Source organism: Cupressus sempervirens, chromosome 1 (assembly GCF_028749045.1).
Source record: "Cupressus sempervirens isolate cs-2001-9-10 chromosome 1, ASM2874904v1, whole genome shotgun sequence".
In the NCBI taxonomy this organism is placed as follows: domain Eukaryota; kingdom Viridiplantae; phylum Streptophyta; class Pinopsida; order Cupressales; family Cupressaceae; genus Cupressus; species Cupressus sempervirens.
The window spans coordinates 289,983,305-290,007,079 of record NC_143118.1 but is presented as its reverse complement, the minus strand read 5'-3'; positions in this window follow the sequence as shown (position 1 = coordinate 290,007,079).

Genomic DNA, 23,775 nt, shown 5'->3' with positions numbered 1-23,775 from the left:
TATTATTACTATAGTACATTCTATCTCTATCTCTCCCACACAGCTTTGACAACATGAGTGTCAAACACGTTATATATGATCTGGGGAAATACATGAGGTTAGAAGTATTATTTGTTAGATTTTTTGTATAGAAGTGTTATTAGTATCATTAATATGTTTTTTTGTGATGAATATCTTCTAGGTGGTTGTCATCTAAAGAAATTGATAAAAAAGATATAAAGCAATGGAAGAGAAAAATTCCTCAGCTTTTGTGTGAGATGCAAAAGTGTCTACCTTCAACTTTTTTCAATGCACAAGAAGACTACCTCATACATCTAGTTGAGGAAATCGAATTGTGTGGACCTGTACCAACTAGGTCAATGTAGATGGTTGAGAGGCACTTGAATTTTTTTAAGGGATTTTTTTGATAAAGAGCATGTCCTAAGGGTTCCATGGTCAAGGGATATATGGTCTACCAGACCATGGTGTACATTAGTGAATATCTTCTCAAGTTTGCATCAAAGATCCATTTAGATTGCATTTGGGATCCCAACTCCATGAATAGATTCAAAGGGGAGTACTTGATGATAAAAGTTTAAATGAGGAAAGTGGGAGGCAATTATAAGATGTTATTGTAGTTAATTAATTCTTATCCACCAGTAATATAAGTTGTTTCTAACTGGTCTATTTATTTTATACAATTTTTTGAGTGGGATGCACTTCATTTGTATATTGAAAATAATCTTTATTGGATGATGGTATGGATTGAGTGATCTCAACAAAATGGTTTCTCATTAACATGGGGAGGTTGTGTTTCATTGGTTTAAGAAGCTCATCATAATGGAGATCCCAATGTTATGCCAATGGTAATTGATCTAGCAAATAGTTTAAGAGGTGGGAAGATATGTATAAGTTAATCTATCATGACCCATTTTTTTAATATCAACTCAAGGATGGATGCATAATTTTGACATGTTTGAATAATAATAGGTCAAGCACCATAGAGCTATATACTACAATGACCATAAATTTTGTATTGAAAAGGTGGAGACTAATAGAACTTGTGATTTTGGGATATCTGTAGTGTTTGAGGTCACCAATATTTCATCTAGAAATGACATGCATCCTCAACAATCTAAAAATAGATACTATGGCATTTTGGACAATATAATTGTGTGACTTTATGATGCAGGAGCATTGTGGGTGCAAGAGCAATCTTGCATCACCCCAAAAATATTTGTATTTTAGTCTTTTCTATTTTGATAAGGAATAGTAGAAAGGGTGGTTACTATATATGGGAACTTGTTATTTTTAGTAAGTTTTTCATATGAGCGTGGAATGTTCTCATTTTCTACAAGAAGGTTCATTTTAGAGTTGTAAGCCTACCATAAAAATCACATTGCTCAAGCATAAGTATCAGAGAAGTTATTGTAGATTTTTGGTAGAAAAAATTGCTGAAAAATCTTCAGGCTCACCATTGGAGGCCTTAGAATGCCTAGATGAGGTCTAAAAACTCAACAAAAGGGCACTAGTGTCATTTTGGGTCTGTAAATCAGAAGCTAGCATTTCCAAAAAGTGGTTATAATAGCTAATCAGAGCAACAATTCATGAGTTATGACCTTTGGAAGTTGGGCTACTAAAATTTCTAATATAACTTGTCAAAGATGTATTTGGCCAACTCTATGTGTATTGTTAGGGTTTGTCAGCCCTAGGTATTAAGTTTGAGCATCTAAAACCTTCCCAGGTGGCATAAAAATTACCTATTTAAGAAAGGCTCGAACATTATCTAGGATAGCTCTAGGTGACAATTGGTAGCTTGTCTTGCAGATTATTATGAAGGCACCCATGTGGGTTAACATATTATACTTATGAATTCTATAATTTTGTATTTGTTGTGCAAATAAGAAGTCCACATTTTGTTCTTCCATTTTATGTTATTTCTATGTTTCTGTTATGAGTTTATGGTATTAAGGGGAGCACCTTGGATCAAGTGGTATCATAGCTAGAGTTCTTGAGTGTGTGGAATGAGTTAGTTTGCACTAGGACCATATTTTGGGCTGAGCATGTAGATAGATTGACAATTGTGAGGCAATTTGCACTAGGGTTTTAGCAAAAGCACAAAAGTGCCTCCACGAAGAGAGCATAGTGAAAGAGTTGTAGGTGTTACACCTGAGGGTTTTCAATCCCTCCAAAGAAAAATGCAAGCATTGGAAGAACAAATGTGTAGAAGAATAAATCTTCCCATAAGAGATGAAAGCAAGGATGAGGATGAAGTAGAAGAAAATGCCGAAGCAGAGGCAGTTCTATATCCAGAGGAAGAGAAGCTTTTTAGGCTCATCTCCAAGATTAGAAAAAGACCTAAGTTTGAGGTTCCCACATTTTTAGAAAATATTAACTTAGAGGAGCTAATCGATTGGATCAATGAACTAGAGGAGTACTTTCAGTATGAAGATATTGATGATCCTAATAGGGCCAAGTTTGTGAAGGCAAAACTAGAGGAACATGCGAAGATCTAGTGGTAGGAGGTTCAGTTGGAGTGAAATATAAAGGGAAACAACAAAATCATCAAATGGGATCGGATGAAAGATAAACTAAATCAACATTTCATTCCCATGGATTATGTACTTGATCTATTGAAGAAAATGCAAGGGTTGAAGAAAGCAGGAAAATATATTCAAGAGTATACCAAAGAGTTCTACTAAGTTCTCATCAGAACCGGTCATGTAGAAGCTGATAAGGAGAAAATCACCCATTATCTTAGTGGGTTAAGGCCAAGCATTCAAGATGAGCTATGTCTAGTTAAAATCAGTAGTTTTGAGGAGGCATACCAATTTTCACTAAGAGTTGTGGAGAAATTCAGCAAGAAGTTTGACAATAAGAATAGTGAAAGAGGTCACGGTGGAAGATTTGGTAGATGATCTTATGGTGATTGTAATGATGATCAAAAGAACAAGGATGAGGCTAGTAGTAGTCAAAACTAGAGGGGAAATAATTTTAATCATTTCCATTATCATAACAATAGAGATTAGAGAGAAAGAGGTAGAGAGGATCCAAAAGAGGAGGCTTCAGTGGAAAATGTTTTCACTATGGAGAAGAAGGGCATAGAGCATTTGAATGTATCCAGCACCAAGGAAGGATAGATCAAAGAATAGAAGTTCAAGCAAGATTTGCACATGTTGATGAAGATACCAGATCCTCACATTCTAAAGATGATAAAAGAGGAGAAGTCCTAGATAACCAAAGAGTCTTGCTAAGTGGTGAGAATGAAATTAAAAAAAGAAGGAGCTTGTTTTAAACAAGGTGTAGATGTGAAGATAAGTGTTGTGATGTGATCATTGATGGTGGAAGTATTGAAAATCTAGTGTTAGAAATGATGGTCACCAAGTTGAAGCTAAAAAGGTAGAAACACCCACATCCATACCATATTACTTGGGTGCAAGATGACCATAAGGTCATGGTCAATGAGAAGTGCTTAGTGAAGTCTAAGATTGGAAGCTACCAAGATGAGGTACTATTGATATCATACCTATGGACATATGTCATATATTGTTGGGTAGGCCATGGTAGTTTGATAGGCATGTTGTACATGATGGGCAAGAAAATACCTACAATCTAATTAAGCATGGAGTGAAACATAAGTTGAAGCCATTGAAGGATAAAGAAGAAAAGGTATGTAGTGCTGCTAGAATATGTTTTGTTGATAGAAAAGAGTTTCTTAAAAGTATGAAGCAAGAGGACATGTGTTTTGTTATAATTCTTAAAGATAGTAAAGAAGAAGTAGAGGAGGTACTTACAAAAGTTGTAGATATGTTGAGAGAGTTTTCTAATATAGTATCAGATAATGTACCTAAAGGATTGCCCCCAATGAGGAAGATCAATCACCAGATAGATTTGGTTCTAGGAGCTAGTTTGCCAAACAAGGTAATGTACAGAATGACACCAGCATAAAGCGAAGAGTTGAATAGGCAAGTTCATGAGTTGTTGCAGAAGGGGTTGATTTGATAGAGTCTGAGTCCATGTGTTGTACCAATAGTATTAGCATCAAAGATGAATGGAGGATGGAGGATGTGCATAGATTCTCGCACTATCAACAAGATCACAATAAAGTATAGATTTACATTACCAAGGATGGATAATATTATGGACTGTTTGAGTAGAGCTAAGTATTTCACAAAGATAAATCTGAAGAGTAGGTAACATTAGATTCATATTAGAGAAGGTGATGAGTGGAAGATTGTCTTCAAGATAAGGGAAGGACTATATGAGTGGTTAGTCATGCCTTTTGGGCTAACCAATGCACTAAGCACTTTCATGAGGTACTGAAGGAGTTTCTAGGTAAGTTTGTCATTGTTTACCTAGATGATATATTGATCTTTAGTAAGACATTAGAGGAGCATTTGATTCATATTCACAAGGTGTTTGATAAGTTGAGGAAAGAAAAGTTGCTAATAAACCTAAAGAAGTACATTTTTGTAAAGAAAGAGTTGGTGTACCTGAGATTTTAGTCACTAAAGAAGGTTTGAAAATGGACCTAGAGAAAGTGAAGGTTTTCCTTGAATGGCCTACTCCAAGGAGTGCAACAAAGGTAAGATCTTTTCATGGATTGGCTACATTTTACAGAAAGTTCATAAGAAGTTTTAGCAGTATTTGTGGGTCCTTGACTGAAACAATGAGAGGGGATAGGAAAGAGTTTAAGCGGACTATAGGAGCAGATAAGAGTTTTAATTATTGAAACAACAAGTTACTGAGCAACCTATATTAGCACTTCTTGATTTTAACAAGGTGTTTCAAGTAGACTATGATGCTAGTGGTACTATAATAGGAGCTATTTTGAGCCAGGAAGGTATACCTATTGCTTATTTCAATGAGAAGTTGAATGATTCAAAAAGAAAATATTATGTTTATGATCAGGAATTTTATGCAAAAGTTCAAGCATTGAAGAAGTGGAGACACTATCTTCTTCCTAAAGATTTTGTTTTGTATACTGATCATCAAGCTTTGCAATATTTGAATAGTCAAGGAAAATTGAACCAAAGGCATTTAAAGTGAGTTGAGTTTTTGTAGAGTTATACATTTGTTTTAAAACACAGGAGTGGAAAGTCTAACAAAGTTGTAGATGCTCTTAGTAGAAGACAACTTTTACTGACAGAAATATAGATTGAGGTGGCTAGGTTCAAGGAACTCAGCACATTTTATCCAAATGGTCCTAATTTTGGTGAAGCATAGAAGGCTTGTATAGAACCTGGTACACTTGACAGGAAAAAGTGGTTGAATTTCATGATCCATGTTAATATGTCATTCAAAGGAAGCTAGTTGTGCATTCCCAGAAGTTCAATGAGAGAGAATCTCATCAAGGAGAAGCATAGTGGATGATTGGGTAGACATTTTGGCAGGATAAAACCATAGATTTGGTTGCTGAAAATTATTACTAGCCACAATTGTAGCAAGATGTATTGAAATTTGTACAAAGTTGTAGAGTATGTCACATGGCGAAAGGAGTGAAGGAAAATAAAGGGTTGTATCAGCCATTACCTATACCAAAAAAGCTATGGGAGGATATTAGCATTGATTTTGTTCTTGGATTACCGTGGACACAACATGGGCATGATTTTATTTTTGTGGTGGTTAACAAGTTTTCAAAATTGACACATTCTACTCCTTGTAAGAAGACTAGTGGGATAAAAGCATAAACCTGTTTCACCTTTTATAAAGAAATAGAATATTAGAATGTGATAGTTCAACATTAATGACAAAAAAAATGGTATCTGTGTTTAGAATTTGAAGATGATGTAAACTAGTGGAATGTGTAGAATAAGTTGAATTTTATGCCTATAATTTTTATAATTTTTTGAGTAAGAATTTATTCATTTTCTTTTATTTTGAAGTCCATTTTTTAACTATAAAAAATATAAGGTGTAGTTCCCATCAAACTAGTACATTAAAATCACATTTTTTTGTTCTGATTTAAAAATATCCTATAGATGGCATGTATAGCTAGGGAACAAAAAAATATTATTTTTTTTTTAATGTATATTCTCTTTATTATAAGCACTCAATCTCAATCTTTTTAGAATCCAACAATTTTTTCCTCCATGAAAACTTCCCTATCAAATCTATACCCTTCTTGAAGAAAAATTACATATTCATAAAGAGGACTCATTCCTCTAGAGATCAATATAATTTTTAAATTTTTTAATGTGATTTACATTTTTTTCTTTTTTGAGGGAGCATCTTCTAAAGTGTTGAAATATCGACTTATAATATTTTGAAATTATAACATATTATAACTAATCAAAACACTCAAAAATTTATATAATAATGATATTGAATCTGATATCTATAAAAGGGTATTTTTAGTTTTTTTTTAAAAATTGAGTTTTGATAGAGAAATGATATTTCACCAAAATAGGTTTTGGTATCCTAAATGGTGACATAGATCTATTTTTTTACCCAAGTGATGTTGTTCATGTAGCTAAGTTGTTTTTCAGAGAAGTGATGAGATTACATGGTCTACCAAAGAGTATAGTTTTAGATCGAGATACCAAATTTGTTGGGTATTTCTAGTGTACATTATGGAAGAAGTTGAAGATAGATTTGAAGTTCAATTCATCACATAATCCATAGTTTGATGGACAAACAGAAGCTATGAATCATAGTTTGGGAAACTTGCCAAGATGCTTGGTTGGAGATAAAGCAAAAGGATGGGATATGATTTTTCCATGGGTGGAATTTGCATACAATAATTTTGTCAATAGGAGTACCGGTAAATCACCATTTCAAATTGTATATGGAAATAATCCTTGAAATTCTTCTAAACTAAAGTAGTTGGATAAAGGAGAGATAAGTAGTGCTGAAGTAGAAGATTTTGTTGAACATTTGAAGAACATCCATGAGGAGATGAGGAAGCATGTCATAAAGATGAATAAACAATATAAGGCTAAGGTAGATGTGAAAAAGAGATATAAGGAATTTTAGATTAGAAATGAAGTCATGGTTAATTTGAGAAAGGAGTGTTTTCTAGTGAGTACATATAATAAGTTGAAGATGAAGAAGTTTGGACCATGCAAGATTGTGAAGAGGCATAATTCTAGAAATGCGTATGAAGTGGAGTTTCCTACTAGATTGAATATTTCACCAGTATATTTTAGATTTGACACAATATTATGAAGGAGGTGATGGAGATGAAGTTACAAAAGCACAGTGGAGCATTTCAACAGCTAGTTTGGATACAAAGGAGATTGAGGAGATACTAGACAGTCATATTGGAAAAAGTACCAAAAACATAACTTATGAGGAATATCTGATCAAATGAAAAGGGAGACCAATTGAGGATTCATGATGGCTAGCAAAGGAGGAGGTTAACCCTCTTGGTTTTCCTCTAAACATCTGAGACATGACAGGGTCACTTCTCAAAGTACCCTAGGTGTCTGATGTAGGAGCATCCTAGGTGTAAGAGTAATCCTGCATCACCTCAAAAATATTTTTATTTTAGTCTTTTCTATTTTAATAAGGACAAGTAGACAGGATGATTACTATTTATTGGAACTTGCTATTTTTAGTAAGTTTGTCATATGAGCTCAGAATGTTCTCATTTTCTATAGGAAGGTTTATTTTAGATTTGTAAGCCTACCATAAAAATCTCATTGCTCAAGCATAAGTATTGGAGAATTTATTACAAATTTTTGATGGAAAATTTTTTTGAAAATCTTCAAGCTCATCATTGGAGGCCTTAGATTGCTTAGAAGAGGTTCAAAAACTCAAAGGAAGGGTGCTAGTGCCATTCCTAGCCTGTAGATCAGGAGTTGGCATTTCTGAAAAGTGGTTATAATAGCTAATCAAAGCAACAGTTCATGAGTTATGGCCTTCGAAAGTTGGGCTACCAAATTTTCTAAAATAATTTGTCAAATATGTATTTGGCTGACTCTATGTATATTGTTAGGGTTTTTCAACCCTAGGTATTAAGTTTGAACATCTAGAACCTTTGCGGGTGGCATAAAAATTGCCTATTTAAGAAAGGCTTGAACATTGTCTAGGAGAACTCTGGGTGATAGTTGGCAGCTTGTCTTATAGATTTTTATGAAGGCACCCATGTGGGATAGCATATTGCACTTATAAATTCTGTGATTTCACATTTGCGGTGCAAATAAGAAGTCCACATTTTTTTCTCACATTTTATGTTATTTCTATGTTTTTGTTATGAGTTTATGGTATTAAGGGGAGCACCCTGCATCACTTTAATTCCTTAAAACAAGTTCTACTCAGTGTCAAATGGTATAGCCTATAACTAAATCAAAATGATCCTGATAGAACTATTATTGAACATGATAATAGATTTACAATGATTAATACAAAGTCATTTGACCTAGTTGGAAATGAGCCCTATGTTCTTCCAAGCCAATGTGAGCAAGTGGTTTACTTTGGCATTCCATATAAACTAGGTTGGTCATTTGTTGTTAGACATGATCCAAGAGGAAGACCGGTAAAGTATAATGTGATTGAAGAAGAAGATACCAAAGAAGTAGAAGATGAAATAGCTGATGATTATGGCAAAGATGAAGAAGGAGATGATGATGCTAATGATGGAAAAGGTGAAGAAAGAGATGATGATGATGATGGTGATTATGATGGAAAATATGCTCATGATGATGGTGATGGCATTGATGATGGTGGTGGTGGTGGTGGTGACAAAGATGATGGTGGTGGTGATGGTGATGGTGATGGTGATGATGATGACGATGATGATGACAATGACAAAGATGGTCATAGTGACAATCATGATGTTGATGATGGTCATTCTGATGATTTGGATGATGATGTTCTTGATGATGAGATGGATGAAGAAGATGATCAATGACATGATCAATGGAAATGTATTAGGTGTTGATTACTTATTATATGTTTTTTATAGAGGTAATCAATTTAAAAATATACATTGTTATGTTTTATGCAATTTGTAGCATAAGTATCATGTAATTTGCAACTAACTTAAGACAAATGATTTACAAATGTAAGAAATTTTTGGAATGCTTTAGAAAAACTAGGGGGGTGAATCAATTATCCAAGGTCCAGATGTATAAATAAACTTTTTCACAACTTACTGAACCCATAAAACATTTATCATCATGCATGCATCCATAATATTATGCAACCACTTAAAACTTGTAAGTTACTATCAAATCAATTTGCAGAAATGTAAACATGAAACATAATATATTAGCAACACATTTGCACAATGATTTATGTGGAAACCCAATTTGGGAAAAACCATCAGTAACATGCTACTCTTTTCCACTCTTCTGAAGTGATGCTCTATGAAAGGCCAACCTTGTTAAAGGTTACAATACATACTATTAAATGTGACCTTATTAAAGGACTTCAATCACCCTATTAGGAGTGAGCCTTGTTAGAGGACTTTAGACCATTCACTTGGAATGTCACCCAATTAAAGGATTTACAAATTACTATTAGGTCAACATTAATCCAAAGGATTTACCCTAGACTAATAGAATAATTAGAGAGTAACAGTAAGGCTTGATCTGATAACAACTTACGACTCCATTTGTAGATTACATATCTCTATTTTAGTCCTCCATTTTGCTTGGCCTTCACACATTTTAGCTCTGATAGCTTGTTCACCCTTCAAGCATTCATACCCTTAACTCTTCTCTTAGGTCACTTGATGAAGCAAAACCCTTGACTCCTTGTCTTCCTTAGGTTCTCACACATGACAACCCTTGCTTTTGACTAGTCATTCCTATAAATAGGAAATTAAGATCTTTTTTTTCTCATTCTCCATCATCCAATTTAGGGTTATGACAGATTAGGTAGGATTCAATGAATATATCCCATAATTTATATCACTTCTACAAAATTCTCCTTCAATCCTCTTTGACTTTTCCTCAAAATAGTTTACCTTGAATTATGTGCCACTGGCTCATCAATCTTATCTTCTACTTGGTTCACACAATCCAAGAAAACAAACATGTCGGCTCCATCAAATTCACGATCTTTCAAATAATGTAGACACTTGGAATTAACTTGCTTCTAATCCTTAGCACATATTGCATTAAGAGCTATCAGATTTCCACAATCCATCAATGCTGAGATTTTCTATCTGGATTTGATTGTGTGACCAATTTTTTACATCAACATTTCGGATCACACTCTGTGATCCATCATCAGTATGCATACAATAGAAGAGAAGGATGATGCATCATCAGGATGCATACAATAGAAGAGAAGGATGATGCATCATCCTTCTCTTCTATTGTATGCATCCTGATGATGGATCACGGAGTGTGATCCAAAACATTGATGTAAAAAATTGGTCACACAATCAAATCCAGGTAGCAAATCTCAACATATTGCATTTTTCGGCATCCTCTATAGAATCACTCAACATGAACTAAAGTTTATTGGTGCTCAACATCAACTAAACTTTACTCGACATCTACTATTTTTCTTGATATACACTAGAATAGAATTTTACTCGGATCCGACTAATTTTCTGCTCCGCTTGCATTGGCACCTACTATCCACTTAGTCAAGCTTAGCAAAAAAACTTTGTTTAACTTGTTCTTCTATACTTGCTTAGTGTAACTAGCCTTTGTAACCTTAATTAGATTATCAATACATCATGTCATCATTGTCTTAGTTGACCCTTGTACTCCTTTTCATATCATAATTCAACCTTTGCTCTAGGTGCTATTGTTATATCTTTTGATCAAATCATTTTTATCAATCAAATAAGTGATAGTACTTAAATCTTGTAAGCAATTGTCTTACCAAAAAATAGCAAGTTTTACATTAGTGACAAAAGAATGATTGAAACGTATTGATCATACTTGTATCAAATTGTTCTCCACAATCTCCTTCTTTAACAAAAATTGTACCCCTTTAACGAGGATCATACAAAGTGACATGGATCAGGAGGTATAAGTTTATTACATGCTTGCTTTCTCTTTACCTTTGACATAACTTTAGGAATACTTCATCAATATTAGCCTCAATGAATTTTATGTGGCTTCCACAGTCAATTTTTTACATGTAATCTATTTCTAGATTTGATTGTGATGCTAAAAATTATGCACACAATCAAATCTAGAAATAGATTAGATGTAAATATTAGCCTCATTTTATAGAAAAATATTTCACTCCTTCAACTATATCTCTCATTTGATGGGATCCAGGTATTACCAAATAGGTATCTATCAAATTTTCCTTCCTCAAGTGAGGGAAATGTGGAATAGAAGAGACAAAGTAGAGGGCAAAAGATTAGAAAAAAATTTAATGAACACTTGCGATTTTTCCTTTCTCAAGGGGGGTCATGTTCTTATGATGATGAGACAAAGGGCGACATCAAGGTTCCCTTGAGGTGCACACATTTTGAGAAAGAATGGGTACCCAAGGAATTACCCCCAATTAACATTGATTTTTTTCCTTAACAAGAGGATATATTGCATAGCTCCATTATCATTACATGGTTTGGACCTATTTTCCATGGATGGCATAAAGGTTAGTTATAACAAAGTTGTTGAATTGATGGAGTATGTAGGACCTTGTTACAATTACAAACATTGGATGTGGATAGTTCAATATAAACAAATTATGTGTAGGTATGCATTGTCAGCAAATTATTTGCAATGGAAAGAAAATGATCAAAGTAAAATACTTGTTGTTTACATTGATGGGAGGCCAAAAGCAATAGTGAACATTGTAAGTTTTATAAATAGTATGCATCCTAGGTCAACTAATAAGTGACCCAATTGTATTTTTTAGGTGCATGAGGGAAATCATGTTTTTGTGTGTGTGATAAAATCAATAAGTTTAGGGGAAGAGTTGCTAATATATTAAAATTTTAATCACATAGATACAAATAAAGTTACTATCATGGGACTTGTAAGTACTATATATATGAAATTTAAACTAATTACTTCCAATTAGAAATCTAATATACAATATATCATTTTAATAATAAGCTTTTTTGCTAAGTGGACTATTCCTTTCATTATGTTGATGTTTTTATATATATCCTTTGTCACAGGGCGACATGGCCAATCCATCAAATGACAGAGGCAAGGATGTTCCTCCTACCCCTTATCCAGCATAGGTAAACCTTCTGTATAAAAAATTATGCAATTGTAATTTTATAAAATGTCATATTATTATGTTAATTTTGTGAAGGTTTTGGACTTATTTTGATTATTTTACTAATATTTTTTGTCACAATTTGATTTTTAGGGAAAGGGAAAAGAACATATTGCACAAGAGCAATTACTTGTTGATATGGAGGCCATAGTATAATGTGATGATGACATTATGTATAGTAGTGACCCTGTAATCCATTGTAAAAAGACCCTCAAGATCGCCAATCTATAAATTCTTGGGCTTGTGATGGATCCACATCCAATAGAAGAGAAACAAGTTACAAGAAATGAATTGTGTCATAGAGCATGCTATCTAGAAGTAAGAAACAATGAGTATTTTTCTAGGACAATATTTTAATAAAGATTTATGTTTTATACTAATTTATGGATCATGAACCACAATATGTATGTTTTGTTACAGGATTTTTTGAGACCATACCAAGTTGTTCCACCTAATGAGGGTACTAGTGTACATCCTACAGGTATGTGATTTCAATTCTCAATCATCAGGATGGACATTATTTTCTTCATGATTATTATTGACAGTTTTATATTACTATTGTCATGTTTACTCTTCTCCTTTACTAAAACACTTGTATTCATTCTTTGAAACTTAAGATTGATATAATCCATTATCCATACTCTATAATTGATACTCATTCCTAATATGTTATATTACCTGTATGTGGAAAACTCATATATATCTTTTCTAATTATAGTTGTTGAACATTTATGATGATATAGTCTTAATGTATATTCTCTTGATCAATTCCATTTCCATGAGCTTGTGATGATTCTTACTAAATATGTGATGGGTGTTGATCGAATCGTCGGTTTGTTTGTTGGTGCCCTTTATAAAACTATTATCATGTTGTGCTACTGATGAACCTTTATATAAGTGTGACTCTCTATTCATGGTTCTACTAGTGACTTGTGTTGTACATAATAGTGTTCTTGTGATACTATTTCTGCATAGCAATATCATTAAAAACTTGCATCCATAACTTTAGTCTGTGTCTCAATCTAAGTGCCAAGTTTGATCTAATAATTAAATCTTCATACATGTGACTATATTTTTGTGTGTTGTAGATGATGATGGTAGATATGTATCGAAATATTTGTAAAAGATAATTCCTTCCTAATTCTTGACTGTGTTGATTGCCCTCAACTTGATAATATTTATTTGGAATGACTCATGGGTGGAGAGTTTCTCCCAATAGCGATGCCATTATTGTTTATTATTTATTATTAAATTCTATTAGAGGAAAATTTGGGACATGAAAAATACATTGGGTATACATATGTATGTATGTATGTATGTATCCCAACACTCCAAGATTGCAAATTGCACGATCAGCAAAAAGGAGCATGAAAATTTCCACACTTGTTGTAATTAGAGTTGGTAAATCCTTGTTTTTCTACATTTTATTGTGTTAAATATGATAATATTTGTACTTTCTTATTCATTTTAGTATAGTATTGCATTGATTAACTTTGTGCAAGGATAGGTACACATTTTCATGGTGATAGAATTGATACCAGTACTATTGATAATTTACCAACCTTTCCTAGAGCAACTCGTGTTACTTCTACTGGATCATTGGAGGCATCATTGTTGATGGCTGAGAAAGATATGATTCCCTTAAAATTTCCTAAGCTTCCAAGTACTTTAATAAAGAGTGTAAATGTAGTTTACTTATTCATAACTCAATTTTTACTAATGATGACGTGATGATTTTGCAAGAAATGATCTTTTTTGTTGGAACTTTTTATGATTTAACATTGAAGATATTTGGGCCCACATTACATAAAAGTTATGTAGCTTGATATATTTTTTTGCTACATGTTTTTGTTCATCCATTTGTTGTAATATATTCAACATACATAGCTTGAACTAATTTTTTTGTCTAACAATTTTTTTTGTTAAAAGTTGGACTGAGAAAGCCCCTAAATTAAAGGTCATCTCATAAAAACCGAGGAGTTCTTTGGTCAAAATATTTTGAACAAAGACCAACTTCTAAAATAAGCTTGCAAACATCTAAAGACTAAGAGAGACTAGTACATAAGGGTTATAGACCTCAACCCAAAGTACAAGCATCCTCTTATGGTGCCACAGCTGGAGTCGAATGAAATCATTGAAGATGTAAAAGAAAAGAGACTAAGAGATAAAGGAATTAACCTACCACCTGGAAAAAATAGGTATGTGGTAGTATTAATATAATTATGCACAAATTAGTGATCTATAGTTATTCATTAAAATTCTTGACTTTAATACAATAACTATAATCATATATCTAACATGTATAATATTATATGTTAGATATACACCTTTGAAAAATATTACAATAATATATCTAATAATTACCTTACAAAGAGATTTACACCATCTACCAAAAGGGATTTAGGTAAGAAATCAAACTCTTCCAAACATCTACCAAAACTAAAGGAAAATTCAAACACCCATTACTAAGCTCTCTCCAATTCCAAAATCTTAGGTTCTAAGTTGTTCATTAAGGCACATAACTCATAGGCCCTAATCTAGGTTAATAGGCCTAAAGAATGCACTCAACCTATAACCTCTCAAAACCTTAAAGAACTAGAAAAAACAACCTTCAATACACCTTTACCATCTCATAACCTTCCAAACTACTGCCTTTCAAGCTCCTAGTCATTGAGGAGATACCCAAACCTTCAAACACTTGTTATAATGAGGGTTTCATTACTGAATATGATAACTGTCTCATAAACTTTAGTCTCTCATCTATTCCATCCTTCCAAGATAATCTTCAACATCTCATGAATGCATACCAACCTTCAAATTCACATGCACACAATAACAAGGTTTTTGTCATTTTTTTTTTTCAAGAATGTTGATTCATTGTTTTTTGCTTGCAACAACAATTAACATGTTGATTCATGGTCAACTCTTCACAAGGAGAAATGTTTATGATTCAACCCCATAAGATAACTATCAAGAAAACCAAGAAAAAATTATCACCTTCCCTAATCACCATATAGTGAGAATCATACAATCAATGTTTTCTTCATTTTGAATTTGCACGATTTTTATTGTCTAATAGTGAGTAGTGAGGCCTTTTTCCATAACCCAAAGATGTTATGCACACTTATAATATCAATAGTAGCTCTAGATATTCATTGCCACATATAAGAAACTTAATAATCACCATAACCTCGAGAAAAAGGAGGAGATAATAAGACTACAATCAAAATACCAATATATCAGCAATATTTCACAAAAAAATGATTGATTTATTATATAAACTCTCACACCCTGCTCTTCACCTTTATAACTCCACATCTCCTCTCCTCTCTTCTATATGAGATTACATTATTTTATATAAAAACATGACCTTTCACCTCCTCTAAGAGCTTGTCCAAGATGGATGACTTTCCATCTTCCAAACTTGTCATTTTTGCAAAAAAATGATGACAGTAACTTTTTCTTTTTTACAATTTACATGTTTAATTCATTTGTGGATTTATGTAACCTAACATATTTCTAGAATTGTGATTATGGATTTATATAATCTAAACGTATTTCTAACATATTTCAAATTTTACATAAACATGTTGTAGGACACATCAAAGGCAACATAAACTAGGAAAGAGAAGGTTGGCTTCAAAAGAGGACAAACAAATTGGCTTCAAGCAAGGCTATATAAAGTAGTGGTTACCTACCACCGGATAGATTCTAGTGGCCAAACAGGTGTAGAAAATTTTGGTGCAAAGCTTGACACACAGGTAAATAGGCCTAATGAATAATAACAATAATTGAGAACTTCATGAGAAATAATCTATTTGATGTTAATTTTGAACAATGATAACAATGCACACATGGCATTTCGCTGCAGCCTACTACTCCCAGCATAGATCTTACTCATGATGACGAAGGCATAGAACCTACACATAACGAAGACCTCTTTGTGTATCACAATGATATAGGTACATATTCAATTTCTATTGAAAATTAATCATGTAATTATTAATAAAATTTAACATCTTAAATTGCAATTGGTGTAACCTTTATGTGATAATTTTTGAGTATGAAAAGCGTGATGTTAGTGTTGACCATGTTGAGGTTGGGGCTGAACAAAATGTGATAGTGGGTGAATGCACAAAGTTGGGTTACAATTCTGTGAAAGTCAAATCAGCAGAATGAGACCTCTTAGAAATGGGTACATAATTTTTAAAACCAGACACCTATTTTCAGCTCAGGTACCTGACCCTAAATTTAAAAAATGGGCACCCATTTTTAAAAAAATTGGGTACCCATTTTTTATTTTCAAAAACGGGTACCCATTTCTAAAAAAATTAAAAATTTGAATTTTTTAGAAATGGGTACCCATTTTTTTAAAGTAAAAAATGAGTACTTGTTTTTTAAAAGTAAAAAATGAGTACTCATTTCTAAAAAATTATTTTTTTAGTTTTGGGGGAATTTCACATGCCGCTTTTAGTTTTCCAAAACATGTACCCATTTTTTGAATTTCAAATAATAGGTGCCTGTTTCTTACAACATGAGGCGGGATTTTTTTTTCTTGCCTCAGATTTTGGTTTGGAATAGGCTTGGTGAGACCAAGCCCATGCCTTGGCCTCTCAAGATTTGGCTAAGGCATTGAACTGACAAATTCATGTCTTGCCATAATTTTTAGAGGGTCTTCCAGATCAAATTTGTTTACAAAACAAAAACCCGTTAGAGCTCTCACTATCCTAATTTTAGAAATATAAATTTTATAGTGCTATCATTTTATTACTATTTTTGCATTATTTTTTAATCAAAGGTGGTACCTAAATGCAGAATGGTGATGTTCACTAAAACTTTAATAACTTTTTTATATTATGATTTTTCTTAAATTAATTTATATATCATCAATCTACATTCAATTCTTTTGAATTCAAAAAAAATTGAAAAAAGTGAAATTTTAATTAAATTATGGAGTTCGTACATGAGAGGTTTTAAAATTTACCTTTATAGCCAATTAAAAATTAATAAATAAATAAATATTCATTAAAAAATTTAAGAAAAATATTCTCATCAATATTTGGTGTGTCAAGTAACTTTGTTTAAAAGAATTCATAAAAATTCATTTAGTTGTGTCAAATTATGGCGTTCGTGCACGAGCGTGGTATGGTCCTGAAACAGGCATTTTGAAAAAGTGGTTCTTAAAGATTCATACTAAAAAAATAATCTATCATATGGGTATAGAAATAAATTACATATTCAAAAAGAAGATTCCAAGCACTACAATTTGTATTTATGAAGTTTTATTATATTTAATCTCTAAATGACTCAAATTTTGGCATCAATTGACAAAATATTTCAAAAATAAGAAAAACACTTCCACTTTTTGGCCAAAACTGAGACCCAACTTCTTGCACTGACCCCAATAAATGATGTGGCACTATCAGGTAAAGAAAAATCCCTATTATGTTCTTTAGATTAATGAAATACTTATAAAATTGAAAAAAAAGTATTTAGAATTAAACCCATTTATTTCTTATTTTAGGGGCCCATCAACCTTGTCTTCGACAAAAGAAGAGGAAGCCTCATGTCATAAGATCATAACCATAAGATCCATAAGATGCCAAATATAGTCATGATGTGTCTATTAGCCTTAATCTTCACCAAAAAAAAAATGTTAAAAACCTTGTTTGATGATGAATGTGTCGATGGATTTTTATGAAGTTGCTTATTAATGAATTTTATGTCATGTTATTGAATATTGTTATGTGGTTATAATGATTGATTTGTTCATGAATTATTGATGAATTTTTATAGGTATTAATGAATTATATATCATGTTAATGAATGTTATGTGAATATAATGATTGATGTGTTCACAAATTATTGATGAATATTTATATGTATAAATTAATTGTATGTCATGTTAATGACTATTATGTGATTATAATGATTCAATGATATACTTCTAAAAGGAATGAATGAAATATTTACTTAGTTGTTAATGGGGAATTTAGAGTGATTATGGGGTGGGCAGAGTGGGGGGGGGAGAATGAGCTTCTACCTTTACGTGGTTGGCCTTGTTAAGTAGAGAATATGAAAGGATTCTCAAAACCAAGTGAAGCTCCTATCAAAACTAAACAGCAATATATGGCCCCATCAATTCTTCCCAAATGCCTTAGCAACTTTACACTTGAATAAACCTTGACTAAATCTCATCATAACACCTTCTAAATAGGATCAGATGGATCAAACTCATTTGTTGATTTCAAAGACTTTATGAACAAACTCTCAATGGAAACGTATCCATCTCCATCACAATCTAATTTGAATTTCATACTATGACTATGGCATAATAGTGACACATGAAAGGATCCAAACCTTCCCAACACACACTTCAAACCAAATAAAAAACTTCAATGCACTTAAACCATACAAAGCTTGAACCATACCTATCTTGAAATCGCTCATTTTCAAGTTGTTAGTCCTTTTTCTGCTTCAACCCCATCTTCCTCTCCATGGCATCAAGCCTCATTTTGGATGAGAGGGAGAGAAACCAAAGACGCATGGATGCTTAACTGGATACAAACAATGATTCTTCACCATTTACATTCTATCACTGAGTTCCCTTTTTTGACTATTGCTACATTCTACTCTTTGATGTTATTAAAAGAAATATTTGGTTTCCTTTGTTGAAATTTTTCATGTATTGCTAATTGAACATGATTTCATTATATTTGGTTGTAGGGTACCGAGCAATAGAATTCAAAAACTTAAGCTAGAGTTCTTGAGTTTAACAATGATACTTGAGGTTTGTTACTACACTAACAATCCCTTTTATTAATTTATGATCTAGTAAAAACATTAGTGGTTTTAATTTCCTTGTTAAAAGCATTTTAGTTCCAACTTATTTTTGTATCATGTCATTATTGTCTCTCACATGCATTATTGTCATTATTGTAGATGGGGATGCTCAAACTTTGAAGTCTCGAACATGGTACTTACTTTTAGTGGGTGAACATAACAAGTTCCAGGTGAACACCTTAAAATGGCCTTAACATAAGTAACACGTTGCTTTCTCTATAATTTGTATGTAGATTATGATTTATTACTGATTACCATTGTTTCTTTGGTATAAATGGACAACATGTTGCTTTCTCTATAAGTTGTATGCAGACATGGAGCTGCTCTTGCAAGAGATTGTGTATCACACTTGTCCACCAAGGAGGAGAAAGTATTTGATTGTTAATATACATATATCATGAGCATATGTCTTCTTTGTGTCATTTGAGAATGAGTCTAGTATGTCATGGGTTTACAATTTAAAAGGCTTGGGAATAGGTGTGTATAATCAAGCATATTCAGACTTGTTCTTGCATTATCTTTTTAAAATTGCAAAATTGCTTTGATTAACATTATTACTAAATTTGGTTGTGTATAGCAAGATTTATGCAATCATACATTGAAGTTATATATTGGAGTTTAGACTGTACATGTTAAGAAGTAAGCCACATTCTACTTTATCCTATTTTTTGTAGTATTTTATCTGAAGCTTGTGTGTTATCATGGTATGATATTGTGTCCATGGAGATAAATTGATATTTTTGGAAAGATTTTTCCTTGTTTGGATTTTTGGTGTAAGTTTGTTGCAAATATTTGGCACATAGCTTTTTAGAGTACAGAGACAATAAGCTAATGATTTGAGATTTTTTGTAATGAAATTGTTTGATGTTGAGCTAGGGCTTTACTTTCAACACCATATCATTGGCATCTTAGTTTTTTTCTAAACAACCATAATGCATATCTTTAGAGGAATTTAATTTTTTTAATCTAGAAGTGGATAGCATTGATAGACTATTAGCACCTTATCTAGGTAACCCAAGAATATCAACTTAAATTGTAGGTGTAGAAATCACAACTTCACTAGATAATAAGGATTTCAATCCAATTAAAGTGTTTCTTAAATGGTTGGTCCTAAAATAGTCCTTTAAACTCACATTATTTTGTATACATTTTGGAGAGCACCGTGTTCGTATTATTATCTCTCCTATGACTAATTTTTGTCAAGAAAATTTACATCTATTTATGAAGAAGAAAATTTATAAGAAGACTGAAACAAGCCATGACTTCTCTCCAAGAATTCATTTCAAAATTTATTCCTCATGCTTGTGGAACCATAAAATTTTAAATCTATAATAATGATCTTTATCTCAAGCCTAATTTACAGTGAGACATGGAGTCTTACTTTGATATATTCTTGACTTCATATGACTGTTATTAGCCTCATGATATATAGTGAGACTATTTATTTTATTTTTAAAAACTCTAACTAGTATTGATATTTTGATGCATCCTTCCATCAACGGTACGACTAACCCATTGAATCATCTCTAGTAGTCATCAATATTTCAACACATTCTGTCATCAAGGGTATGACAGACCCATCAAATCATCTCTAGCAGTCGTCGATGGTATGAAAAGCTCGTCTAATCATCTCTAGTTGTCATTGATATTTTGGACGTTTTGAACTAGTTTGACATCGCCATGTGACATAGATGGTGGCTTTTTTTTTTGTGATTATTGTTGATAAATTGACAATAATGATGTGCATTAAAATTGTGACAAAACTCTACCAATGGTCTTTTTTGATGTTTGTGAGTCACAATTTTGATGTTTGTGCATCGAAAAATAGGTCCAAATTCACTAGAGGATCTAAGGGCTTGTTTGAGACCATATAAAACTTTATGTATTCTACAAACCATATCCCTTTGTTGGGATCTATGAAACCTTCAGGTTGCTCAAAGTATACTTCTTCTCCTAGGATTCCATTCAAGAAAGATGACTTTACATCCATCTAATATACTTTGAATCCTTTATGTGCAGCATAAGAAAGTAGTGTTCTAACACATTCTAGTCTTGCAATAGGATCAAAATTCTCTCCATGATCAATAGCTTCTTCTTGAGCATAACCTTTGCATACTAATCTTGCCTTGTTTCCTGAAACTTCTCCATTTTCATTCAATTTTTTTTTAATACCCATTTTGTGCCAATTGCATTTTTGTCCTTGGGTCTAGGAACAAGAGTCCAAGTTTTGTTCCTTTCAATCTACTCAATCTCTTCATTCATTGCTTCAATCCAAATTTCATTTTCTAATGCATCCTTAAGAGTTCTAGGTTTAAACTCAATAAGAAAACATGTACCTTTTAATTTTGTCCTTGCCATTGTGCCTTTTGACTGATCTCCAATGATTTTCTCAAGTGCATGATGTCTTATGACATATCTAGCTAGTACATGTACCTTCTCCTTAGATTTAGAAATTGTTTCATTCTATTCATCATGCTAAGAATCATGCCCAAGTCCCACTGTCTATAAATAGGGTCTATCAAACTATGACTTGGTTTGGACTTGCTGAAACTCGGGTCCTTCTAACTGCAACTCAAATCCTTCAAAATGTAACTTGACTTGCACTGGCTACAAATTGGGTTTAGGGTGGAACTAGAGATTTAGGGGACTTGGATGGTAGAGGTTGTTGACTTCTAATTGTATTTTCTTGAATCTTAGGTATAGTATCAAGTTCAAAGTAAACAAAGTTTCTATAGTTTTTAGGTTCTTTTCTGCTTTTTTCTTCACTCTTTTCTACAAACTCATCAATTTTGACATGTGCACTTTATATGACTTTGTGAGTAGAAAGAGTCATACTTTTATATGCTTTGCTCTTGTTGGAGTATCCCATGAATATTCCTTCATCACTTTACACATTGAATTTTACTTTCTTGGATTCTTTCAAGATATAGCATTTGCTTCCAAATACTTTGAAATAATACACATTAGGTTTATATCCATACCATAATTCATAAGGTGTTTGATCTGAGTCCTTCTTCAGTTGAACTCAGTTTAAGGTATGAACTATTGTGTTGATTTCTTCCTTCTAATATTTGATTGGAACATTTTTCTCTATCATCAATTCTTGCACAATCCATAATGGATCTATTTCTTCTTTCTACTATGTCATTCTATTAAGGTGTACCAAGTGTAGATACATGTCTTTTGATTCCTCTTTCATTGAAAAATTCATTGAATTCATTTGAGATGAACTCTCCTCTATCTAACCTTAGACATTTTAGTTTCTTCCCTATTTCTTTCTCCACTCTAGCCAAATACCACTTGAATTTTTGAAAGGCTTTAGATTTATCTTTTAGGTACATAACCACCATCATCCTAGAATAATCATCAACAAATAAAATAAAATACTTATCTCTACTGTAGCTTTCTATGCTAACGGGTCCATAAAGATATATATGAACCAGCTCCAAAACTTCTTTAGAGTGATAGTTCTTACTTTTGAAACTTGTCTTTCCCATTTTTCCAATTTGACAATTTTTGCACATGTCCATATCAAGTTTCTTTAGACTAGGAATGTCTCTCACTCTTTTGTTCTTGCTTATGTTGACCAAGTTATCAAAATTCACATGACACAACCTTTTATGCCATAACCAACTTTCCTCTACTTGAGCTAGGAAATATGAACTTTTCGTTAGATCTAGATAGAATAAATTACCTTTGTTATGACTGCCAATCCCAACTAGATTTCCTTTCCCATCCTATAGCTTTGCCTTGTCATTCATGAATTCTACCTTGAATCCAATTCTGTTCAATTTTGCCACACTAAGTAGATTGTGTTTCAGTCCTTCAACCTAGTAAACATTGTCACACCTGAGTTCATCATTCAATGTAATGCAACCTTTTCCTTTTACATAATAATGTTCATCATTTCCAAATCTGACACTCCCACCATCATAGTGTTCCAAGTGGTCAAATTTAGATTTTCTCACCAATCATGTGGTGAGAACAACCACTATCAATAATCCATGTGTCATTTTTGTTAATATGAAAAATGAGGGCCATTTTATCATTTTCATCATCTGATTCATCTTTTATAGCAATGTAAACCATTTCATCTTCATCACTACTATCTAAGTCTTTAGCTATGTAACAAGAATTCTTACCTTTATCCTTATAGTCTTTGTAGCTTTTAAAATCTTTCTTTCCTTTGAACTTATCATGCTTCTTTTCATCTTTGCCTTCTTTGTTTGGACACATTGTAGCAATGTGACCAACTTTTCCACAAGAAAAATATATTAGAGTTATTTTACCTTTGTACTTTCATTTTCCTTTAGGGAATCTTCTTTCAAGTAGGGCTTCAATGACTTCAAGGTCATAATCAAAATTATCTTCATCTTCGGTGTCAAACTTTTTTGCTTTTACATTTTCCATCTTTCTTCTTGAGTGAGATAGTTTATCTTGAAATGTAGACTCAATGCTACAAGAGTTAGGAACATAGTTATCAAAGTTATCTAACTCAAAGGTTGTCAACTTTCCCAATAGTGCATCCAAAGTTATATCATTTTTAGGATCATGTCTCATCTCTTGAATAACTGAAAATCTAATTTCATAAACAAGAAGAAGAGTTCTGAGTACCTTGTTGACTATTGTCACATCATCTATTTTCCATCCTGAGGCTCTAATTGCACCTACACTTGCTTTGATTCTTTCACTGTATTGTGCAATGTTTTCATTTTCTCTCATCTTCATTTGATCAAATTGACCTCCTAGACTTTCTACCTTATCTCTCCTCACATTTTCATCTCCTCCATAGATATCTTTCAGCTT